The sequence below is a fragment of the Bufo gargarizans genome, chromosome 7 (assembly GCF_014858855.1).
Source record: "Bufo gargarizans isolate SCDJY-AF-19 chromosome 7, ASM1485885v1, whole genome shotgun sequence".
Taxonomy (NCBI): Eukaryota; Metazoa; Chordata; class Amphibia; order Anura; family Bufonidae; genus Bufo; species Bufo gargarizans.
In genome coordinates, this window is record NC_058086.1 from 56,122,954 (window position 1) to 56,134,437 (window position 11,484).

The following is an 11,484-nucleotide window of genomic DNA, read 5'->3' on the forward strand; positions in this document are numbered from 1 at the left end:
GTTAAAGGTCTGGTCGCCTTCTGTATTTCCGAGCAGATAATTTGCATGTGATCAGGACCAGCCGTATGCCTCCGGGTGGGTGTGCACCCATTGATGTCCCTGTTTGCATGGGGGCACAACGTTGCCTGAAGTCAATTAAACTCGGAATTCCTCCCACTCTGGAACGCAGTAGGGGGGTAAAAAGCTGCAGCACGGTCCATCAGAAGTCATATCCTTTTTAAATCCAGCATCAAAGGAACCTTATAAAAAGCGCTCAGATGAGAGGCGATTGCCGATTTTCAACTTTCCATTATATCACGTGTCCCAGGGCTGCGCTTGAAATGTCTTATTCAGTCCATCATTTATTCACTAGGGAGAGATCTATTTGCTTAAACTGTCATTATCTTTCAATAATGGCTATAACGTGCTGGAGGTGGCCGTGCCATGTTGTGTTGCATTTTTATACATTCATTAACTTAGTCATTTTACTTGATGATTTCAAGGCTTCTTATAGAGCGTTTAGAGAATTGGCAGATGTCCAGAGCTGTGCAATGAAACAGACCCCACAGCAGGGCAGGTGCTACATAGGAGAGCGATGGGGCCTCCTACCTAAAGCCGCCGGCTCGGCTGGATGCGTGATACGTCTGGTTAACAGATGCTGCATTAGAAACCTTTAAAACGGTAGCCAGAATGCAAAAGCAGAAGCCCGCATGGCCCAGTCAATACAATATATCTCAGTGAATGAAGAAAGACGACATCCCGTCTGCTGTCAACAGCTGGGCAGTTATGCCAGGGTAGTGCCATCTGTTCTTTTATTTTATGCACTTATATAGCGCTACTATATTCCGCAGCGCTTTACAGACAGACTCTGTCCCCAATGGGGCTCACTATCTAAGTTCCCTATCAGTATGTCTTTGGAGGGTGGGAAGAAACCTACGCCAACACAGGGAGAACTTACAAGCTCCATGCAGATGTTGTCCATGGTCGGATTCGAACCCAGGACCCCAACGCTGCAAGGCACCAGAATTCTAAGGAATCATGCACATGGACACATCACAGCTCTGTACGATTTAGTATGGCACGCATAGAAATGTTTGGAACCATGCTGTACCGTATGAGATTTTGATGTCACGTTCATCGGTCATATGGCCTAAGTGCAGCTCAGCCCCATTCAAGTGAAATACCAAGCCCAACCGCTATACAATGGATTACGCTGTGCTTGGTGAGCTGTGAAGTGCCGCAGCCTCTTCAAACAGCTGATCGGTGGGTGCCAGGTATTGGACCCCGACTGATCTGTTAATGATGAGATTTGGCAGGTTTCTTTTAAAACCAAGAATAAGCATGAGCACGCTGAATTATACAATAATAACTACAGTATAAAAGTTCCAACATCTGACTCCATAGTTCTGCCCTTCCCCTGACAATACATATATTACTGTACGGGACGTACTTACCTAATGACCTCAGCCTGGTGGTGATGGATGCTGTTATAACTAGGAGGCTCCCAAGTGTTTTGTGCATGCCATGCAGAGCAATGTATTGCTATAGTTACATCCACTGATGGAATTTTGGGTTTCCCGTCTGTTCACTACCAGTAATATGCAATTCTGTACTTTATGACTAAAGTAATATACAGCGAGGACTCTGCAAGGAGCAGGCTATCAGTAATGGTCAGGAATGGGCCTCTGTTATTACCCAAGGGGCCGCTAAAACTGAAAAAGAGCAAATTTTGTATCATTCTGTAGGTTCTCATAACTGGAGATATGTGAGATAAAATAGTGATCGGGGGGGGGGCAGGAGGTTTTCTTGGCTTCTTTTCACTAATCCTATTAAAAATACGGTACAGGAAGCCTTGCAGCCTATAATGGCTGATAACAGGGGACACTCGAATATTTTGAATGGCACATAAAATAACCACAAGGTAAAGTATAGATTTATTGCATGTTTAAGTTTAATGTGCATTGAGTATGAAAAAAATAATTAAAGAGTTTTGCAATTTTCCTATATACAGTACTTAGTGTATAGAGAGTGGCAAGTTCCCTGCTTGCTGCGTGTGAATGGGGATAAATGGTTACAGAGATACTACTACGTCTTACAGCTCAGGCTACTTTCACACTAGCGTTTTGGCTTTACGTTTCTGAGATCCGTTCAGGGCTCTCACAAGCGGTCCAAAACGGATCAGTTTTGCCCTAATGCATTCTGAATGGAAAAGGATCCGCTCAGAATGCATCAGTTTGTCTCTGTTCAGTCTCCATTCCGCTCCGGAGGCGGACACCAAAACGCCTGACGAAGCGGTGCCAAACAGATCCGTCCTGGCACACAGTGTAAGTCAGTGGGGACGGATCCGTTTTCTCTGTCCTTTATTGACTTTCAATGGTGTTCATTATGGATCCGTCATGGCTATAGAAGACATAATAAAACCGGATCCGTTCATGACGGATGCATGCGGTTATATTATTGTAATGGAAGCGTTTTTGCAGATCCATGACGCCAAAAAACGCTAATGTGAAAGTAGACTAAATGTTGTATCCGGCCAAAGATAGTTACACTTTACCTACAATGATACAATGTTGCAAATCTGTAAGGAACTTACCTGTCTGGGCTCCAGTGGCGTTAGCCTCAGCTTCGGTGCGGCCAATACGGTAGAGACGCACTGCTGAGCCATGCCGCCCAGTGACGCGGCCGTGTCCTTAGCTACTGACCGCAACGCTCTGCTTTTCCCTGCAGAGGGTGTGCGCTGGGGGAGATAGGCAGTGGGCTGATTGACAGCCCATCTGTCCTATTACCTTATTGTTTTGTGGATGACCTATGGAGAGTCAGGTCACTGAACCAATCAGGTTCTGGTCCAGGGACCTGGATCTCTATTTGAATTCCCTACTGTATGGAACTAGCGTTGTTACTGGTTCCCTGATTGATATTCTGTGCTTCTGACCCTGGCTTGTCTTCTGACCATTCTCTGTCTCTCAGTTTTCGTACTGCGTTGCCCATTTGGTTCTGAGCCATTTCTGTCGACTCTACCTTTTGTTTGTCTGTGTGTTTGTTGTTCATCTTGGGTGATGCCAGGGAGGTTCGTCCCCATCGCGGCCTGCTATTGGCTGCCCCCTTCCCCATCGCCAGATGTTTTGATCCGTGCAACAGGGAGATGTAGCGACAGCTGTTCGGGGAAAAGGAACTATGCGGCTGCCGGGGAGCGGGAGTATGTATAATATATATGAGGGGCCGAGGCATTGGGGGGCATCTCACCTGGCCCTGTCAATCAAGAAGGAGAGGGAAGGACTAGCAGAGGAAGCAGGAGTCACAGAGTGGCTTGGGCTAATCTGAATTTAGTAGGTGGGTATATATAAGTTCCCTGGTGGTCTAAGGCTGTAAAGTGTCTATTTCCTTGGTGGTTTTTTGTAGTGGTGTAACGGGCAGTGGGTGTGGAACTGAGGAGCCAGTGTTGAGGATCGGAGTGGTAGTGGCCCTGATGAAGTATGGTGTACTCCCTCAGGCTGTTGCTCCTTCAGGTTAGTGCAGTGAAAATATAATACAGAAGAATGAGGCCAGACTTAAACTTACCTGTAAAAAAAAGCCTTTTTTACTAAGTGCAGTGTAGAACATGAAATACATACAGTAGCAGCAGGCTGTAGTGCAATTATTCTCTGGCACCAGCTTGGAAGGCTGCAATTCCGCACGCCTAGTGTTTTTTTGGTGATGGGTGGCTTGGCTGTAGTCCCTCACCCTAAAGCAGTGTCTGTAGGTGCTGATAGGTAGCAGTTCACGTTGCTGTCTGCAATCTCAAGGCTTTACTTCAGGACAATTGGAGTCGTTTTCTCTGGAGAAAACTATAACAGGAGCAGGAGCAATGCAGTCTGCTTCCTCTCCTCTCTGTCTCTTGACAGGAACTCCCCTTCTTGGGTTGGAGCAGGTCCAGCTGACTCCTACCAAGAGGGGATGGTTAACCGTGTTCCTTGCCAACCTCTGCCATCCACTCCTTACAGGTAGCTACGACCAGAAGCAAACAATAAAATACAATACATAACAGCACAATTTGTAGTACCGACAGGTCTGGGGTAGTACAGACCCACTATACCAACTATCCTGCTTGGCTTTGGTCTAATTCTAAGAACTTTATCCCGGCAGTCCCTTGGTTTTAACCATTTAACCCCTATACAGGGATCTGATCTTTGCTGCAGGGGAGCCACCAGGCTGTTACCTTTTGAGATAGTCCTGGTGTAGTTTGTGGATGGCCCACAGGAGCAGATACACAGGATTGATGCATAGAGGAGTCAGGCAATATTTTAGTCATGGAACAGGCTGACGGTAGGAAGAGTTGAAAAATATTCAAGAAGGTCTAATTCTAAGAACGTTATCCTGGCAGTTGCCTACACAGAGAATGCAGACCGCAGCCTGCAGAAGACACAAGAGGCACTGGGCGTCTGGGACCACCACTGGCTGGGAGAGGTGGGCAAGTGGGCCGGCTGACTGAGGGAGCTTGCTGGGTGAGTAACACAGCTCTCATGATTACAAGGAGGAGGAGGACAGCAGGGGGCACAGGATGCCAGTGCAACAAAAGGTTAATTTGCCTTATGGTCTACAGTGGTGAAGGGATTAACTATCTGGTGTCCATTGAGTAATTTATTTGTCCAGGCTCCAGAGCTGTGCAGTAGGCTACAAGTACAAGAAAGTGAAGGTGATTGTGATAGAGAAGACTGTGTGTTGTTTTGCAACCAGGCAGACTTTTCTACAGTCAGCCAGGAGAGCTTTAGAGCACTTCATCTGATTTAAATTTTAAAAGCAGCTACCTCCTATGGGGCTGAATTTTTTTATGGGGTTGGCAACAAGCCTGGGTCCTAGGAGACAAGATCCGGATGCCAGGTGATTGGGTTCATCCATCTTTAGCAGGGATAGTTGATACAAAGGCCAATTTTGAGCTCATATGCAATAAAAGTATATTGTGGGATAACCATATTAATTACCTCACCTTATGGGAATAAAGGACATCGTTTGATAATTCCCTAAACCAGTGGCAGATTTCAGCCCATCGTGGAGGTGCTTAGGAGTAGGTTCTTAGGACATACTGGGAGAAAAAAATTCTGTAAGATAAAAGTGGTTAGCTCTGGTGCCTTGCACTGGGGTCCTAGCAGGGGCGTAGCTATAGGGGGTGCAGAGGTAGCAGTCGCTACCGGGCCCAGGAGCCTAAGGGGCCCAAAGACCCTTGTGCCACATAAGAAGACACTGGTATTATAGAAAGTGTATGCAAGTTACACCTCTGGCTGGACAGAAGGGATTAGGTAAAGAATTTTGTATGGAGGAGGGGGGGTGCAGTTTCAATTTTTGCCTCATGCAACACGAAGGTTTGAGGGAAGGGGGGCCCAAGCTGAACTCTTGCACCAGGGCCCATGACTGAGCCTTTAGCTATGCCCCTGGTGAATCCGACCATGGACACCATCTGCATGGAGTTTGTATTTTCTCCCTGTGTTTGCGTGGGTTTCCTCCGGTTTCCTCCCACACTCCAAAGACATACTGATAGGGAACTTAGATTGTGAGCTCCATTGGGGACTAATGTCCGTAAAGCGCTGCGGAATATGTCAGCGCTATATAAGTGCGCATAATAATACAAGCTGTAAATTTCATAGGACATTTCTTGAAAAAAATATAGGTTTTCGAATGGTTGTAATAAATATTGATTTCATGTTTTATTGAGGCACTAAAATGTGATGGGTATTATTATATATAATCATATCGTCATGCTAGTTTCCAAAGTTAGGCTTTCAATGCTGGAAACAAAGTCAGCAAAAAAAAATAAAAATAATTCCAGGATTTTGAAATAACTAAAAGCCAGTTCAATCATTCATCGTTATGATATCTGCAATGCCCCACCCATAATGAAATCAATGGTGGCTATGATAAAAATGTACGAACTATGGCATTGCAATAGGGCTTGATAAGACTGGCCCAGGTCCTCTGCCATATAACATATAATGCTGTTTGCATAGTCACGTATGATTATTATTATATAGTCGAGGTTTTATGTTTTATGTCCACCAGCTGGAGCTCAATAGAAGATGGATGTTGCAACAGGACGACTCAAAGCATAGAAGTAAATCAACATCAGAATGGCTTAAACAGAAGAAAATACACCTTCTGGAGTGGCCCAGTCAGAGTCCTGACCTCAACCCGATTGAGATGCTGTGGCGTGACCTCAAGAGAGCGATTCACACCAGACATCCCAAGAATATTGCTGAACTGAAACAGTTCTGTAAAGAGGAAGGGTCCAGAATTACTCCTGACCGTTGTGCACGTCTGATCTGCAACTACAGGAAACGTTTGGTTGAAGTTATTGCTGCCAAAGGAGGTTCAACCAGTTATTAAATCCAAGGGTTCACATACTTTTTCCTCCTGCACTGTGAATGTTTACATGGTGTGTTCAATAAAAACATGGTAACATTTAATTCTTTGTGTGTTATTAGGTTAAGCAGACTGTGATTGTCTATTGTTGTAACTTAGATGAAGATCAGATCACATTTTATGACCAATTTGTGCAGAAATCCAGATCATTCCAAAGGGTTCACATACTTTTTCTTGCAACTGTATATGTACCAGCCGTGTAAAACAGGAAAGTTTATGGATGTATACTCCACATCTGGAAGATAGACAGTCAGCCAGAAGTTACAATAGCCCGAGTGTGACCAGAGTCAATACCTCACCAAGAGCCTGTTACTAGGATTACAGATACAACTAACTTGTGATGTCCTTTGAATGGATTACAGCTGCCGCTTTGCATTGCGATAATCTGTACATCTACATCTACCTCAAGGCCTCTTTCACACGGGCGTTCCGGGTTTGCTCCGGATGCGTCGCATGTGCATTGCGGGGAAACCGCGCGAGTAGGCAGTGAGTTTTTACTGTGATTGGGTTCCGATGTTCAGTTTTTTCCGCGCGAGTGCAATGCATTTTGCATGCGCGTGAGAAAAAACTGACTGTGGTACCCAGACCTGAACCCGGACTTCTTCACTGAAGTTCGGGTTTGGGTTAGGTGTTCTGTATATTTTATTATTTTCCCTTATAACATGGTTATAAGGGAAAATAACATTCTTAATACAGAATGCATAGTAAATTTTAGGTGGTCACTGAATCAATGTTACATAATATATTATTGCTTGTGGTCCCTAAATCTCAGCTTCTCTTGCAACATAAAGCATAATGATAAACATAAGTGATCCAAAAAAGTGAAATCCCGTGCTGCTTTGCTATAAAGACATGCAGTAGCCCGCTGCTGAAAGCCTGACCTTTGCTCCATCCGTCATACATTTATCAAGTCTCCCAGCATGGCTTTAGAGCCCAGTAGGGCTGGCTGCCTGCCCGCGCTTTATGACATCATGTCTTGTCTGACTTGTTAGAGCTTTGGCTCCGGGTTTATTTGCTGATGAGGCACAGCAATCCCAATCTAGTACCGTTATTATTCACCGAATGTCATTGAAAGAGAGTAGGCCCCATTCTCCTAGGTGATTTACTAAAACAGCAAAGCTTCCAACTTTTCTGATGGCCAAAATAAGCCATAGCGGTGCCAGGGCTGCTTTAATAAATAGGCTAAAGGAACCTTTGCCCTGCCCCTGTCCACAGGGGGCATCATTAAAACACTTTACCCTAGAGAAGGTAGTTCCCAAAAAGGAGGAAACAAGAGGCTGATTATTTTACTGAAAATATCTCTAAGAAACAAAAAAGGAATAGAAATGAACCAAAGACAATTATTCTTAAAAAAATAAATAAAATTATAATAATAATTTCTATCTGGTTTACATAACAAATATTCACATGTAAAATGAGTATTAATGCATGCTCTCCTAATGCTAACTATACATTTTGAAGACCCCTGGTTAGCAGGTGATTTTGCATATATGAACAAATGTAATACTCGGAAAGCTTGAGTCCACCTGAGTGGGAGCCGCACCGGTTTAAAGCCCCCTACGAAGAGTATTACTATGCAATGAATAGGACATTTCGAATGAGGTATTACTGCAATATACTGAACATGCAATAAAGATATTGCCTTTTTGGATGTACATTACATTTTCCTTTCTGGTTGCGCCCCCTGCTGTTTATTCTTGTGGTCCATCTGTGGTCCATCTGTGTATTCAGTGGTGGACTGACATGCTCAGTAGCTTCCCTGCTCCTTTATCTCAGTTCTAGCGTAGTGATCTAACAGAGAAGCAGATGAAGTATCCAGACACCTTTCATTCATTCATCCCTACTTCTAAATTAATAGAAATATACAGCTATCTCTCTCTCTCTAGACAGTGGAGAAGAACATTCTGGGGGCAATACATACAATATGTAACTCAGGGGATATATGTGATGGTCAATTATGTATACAGAGGAGTAAGTGGTTAACAAGAACGCTTGAAAATTCATCCTGGGAGATGCAGGTGCTTGATTGTCTCAAGTGAGCTGCTGCCCACCCACACAAAGAGAATAAGGTCCTTCAGATAGGCAAATAAATCAGTAGAAAAAGAGTGAAATGACACATGTACACAAAGAAGTCATATATATATATTAAAGCGTTCTCTGGGACTATAACATTGATGGTCTATCCTTAGAACTGGCCTTCAATGCTTGATCTGTGAAGGTCCGGTCTATGAAACCCAAAGTGGACTTGAATGAGAAGAGCATCTTCTCATGCGGACAAGACTCCATTCCTGAGAGACAGCAGGAATCCGGTAGTTCCTCTTTGCCTGGCTAGTTTTTTGGAAGGGAGGAGGTCTTAGAGAGATTGGACATTGATGGCCTTAGACCATTGATGTTATAGTTCTGGAGAGACCCTTTAACCCTGACCAACAAAATGTCTCTGTGCAGGACTTTAATATTTAGTGAATTTCTGTGGCTGACTTATTCATGTGATCTATTAAGAATGTCTTTTTCATTTTGCCTTGTCAATAGTATTGGGATTCTCTAAAATCATCATGGGGGTCATTCATGGATTTTTTTAAATTCTATCCAATGTACCTGAGAACTAGAATTGGTCTGAATTTAGCCTTCTAGTTTCTCATAGTTTTTTCGATGCAGAAGTGACACCTCTTCCGGATGCAGTGATAACATGAACATACTATAAAGACCTAATTGTTAAAACATTCTTGGATTTTTAAAAATTTTATTCAATGTACCTGAGAACTAAAATTGGTCCGAATTTAGCCTTCTAGTTTTTTATAAATTATAGTTTTTTTTTAATGCAGAAGTGATAACGTGAACATACTATAAAGACCTAATTGTTAAAACATGTGAGGCCTATCAGACGCTAGAGACAGGTAATAAATGTACAGTCATTCTTCATGGATAGCTCTAGGCCAGGAATCATTCTGTGATCTCCACAGAAGCATCCTGTCCTTACAAATAGCCTGTCCTGTAAAATGTATTTATGGTATCAATTGTTTGGATTTCTCTTCTACATATAATTTAGGATTCTCCCCACTCGAAGCTACTTAAGAAATGAAGCCAGTTCCTAAATTCTATCAGTTTGGCTACTGTACCTCTGTACCAGGAAACACGTCGGTGGACATCTGGAGGAATCTTGTAAACTGGTACTTTTGTTATTTAGAACTGCTCATAAACAGACAGCTTTATAGCTTTCAGATGGCTCTGAGTATCCGCTACTCTCCTGCTCCTGTTGTCCATATGCAGTGTCCCCCATATGTGTGAAAAAGGGACACTTCAAGCATCTGAATATCTGTACTTATTGTAATTGCAATGCATAATATTCTTTATTTTCTGGCTGGCAATGTCATTACATCCATTCGCCCCTAGGTGGTGCTGGCACCACATAGTATATATATTGGGGGGGGGGGGGGGGTGTCTAGCTTAGAGAGAGTGAAAGTTTAGTTTAGGACGTAGTTAGTGAGAGGAGGAAGAAGCAAGTCTATGGAGGAGAGACACAGACTAAAGTCACCATGTAACTTCCCTCTGGGCCCTGATCAAGCCTAGAGAAGATATCTACAGAAGACCAGCACCAGACAGTGAGTCTATACACCGAGATGCAAGGAGACTATTGAGGGTAACAGCTAACTAAGGCTTATAGACCTCATTAGCACCAGTGACCAGGAGAAGCTTACAGAGTGACTGGACTCAACCAGATAACTTAGGCCAAGTTGTCGTTTATCACTGACTTAACCTTCTGGGTGGTAGTGAGAAACCATAAAACCCATTTCTAGAAGAGTTTCCTGGCAAAGAATGAAGCAGATGTGTTTGCCTGCCCTGAGGGGAACGCCCTTAAAGGAATACTAATAGATAAATAATTATTAGCATCTTTAGTGCCAGTGTCGTGTGAAGTTAAATATAGGGTTTCTATCCGGATCCTTGCCTGTCAAGAGTCTACTCCTAAAAGGACAATTCCTCATAGACATTTGCCACTACCAGAAAATAGAATACCCTTGAACTTGTTATGCATACAAAAGCTGTCCATTGATAAACTGTACCAACTGTCCAGAGACTATTGATCTTCAGTAAACGTTCAACTGATTTACAATTACTGACTCCTCATTATTACCACCACTACTCTCAACATTTGCATCTATCCATAGAGTTTGCAAGAGAACTAGAGAGCACTTGCTGCCATCATGCATAGTGTGGAGACACAGAGGACCAACTCCAGGTGTCATGGTGTGGGGCACCATTAGCTACCATGGCTGTCCCGTTTGGTATTTGTGGAGGGAACATTGACCAGTGTTTGGTACGTCCAGTGTCGGACTGGGGTGCCTAGGGCCCATCAGTAAAATTTATTTTGGGGGCCCACCGTACGGATACAGTCAAATATTACCTGCTCACACAGCAGCAAGATGCTACCAGATGATTGAATTTGGTGGTCTCCGCAGCAACTTTGAGAAGGTAGGTCCTGGGGAGAAGAGGACACTGGTAAATTTCCTTTATAACTAGAGGTCATCTCAGCTCTGATCGTGTCTACAATAATAAACTGGGGAGTTTCTTTAATAATCTATCAAGTTTTTTATATGAACACAGGTTGTTTGAGGTGCTTTACTTTTTGGGAGGGAGTGATCTTATTGACATGGGACTGTATGTTGGAGGAGACTGGGGAGGGGCGATGTTATTTACATGGGACTGTATGTTGATGGCAGCTATGGGAGGGAGTGATGTTATTTACATGGGACTGTATGTTGGATGAGGCTGGGGAGGGGGCGATGTTATTTACATGAGGCTATATGTTGATGGTGGCTGTGGGAGGGAGTGATGTTGTTGACATGGGACTGTATGTTGATGGTGGCTGTGGGAGGGAGTGATGTTGTTGACATGGGACTGTATGTTGAGGGGGTGATGTTATTTACATGAGACTCCATGTTGAAGGCGGCTGTCGGAGGGAGTTATGTTATTACATGGGACTGAATATTGATGGTGACTGTGGGAGGGAGTGATGTTATTTACATGGGACTGTATATTGATGGTGACTGTGGGAGGGAGTGATGGTTTTTACATGGAACTGAATGTTGTTGGGGTGATGTTGTTTACATGGGACTGCAT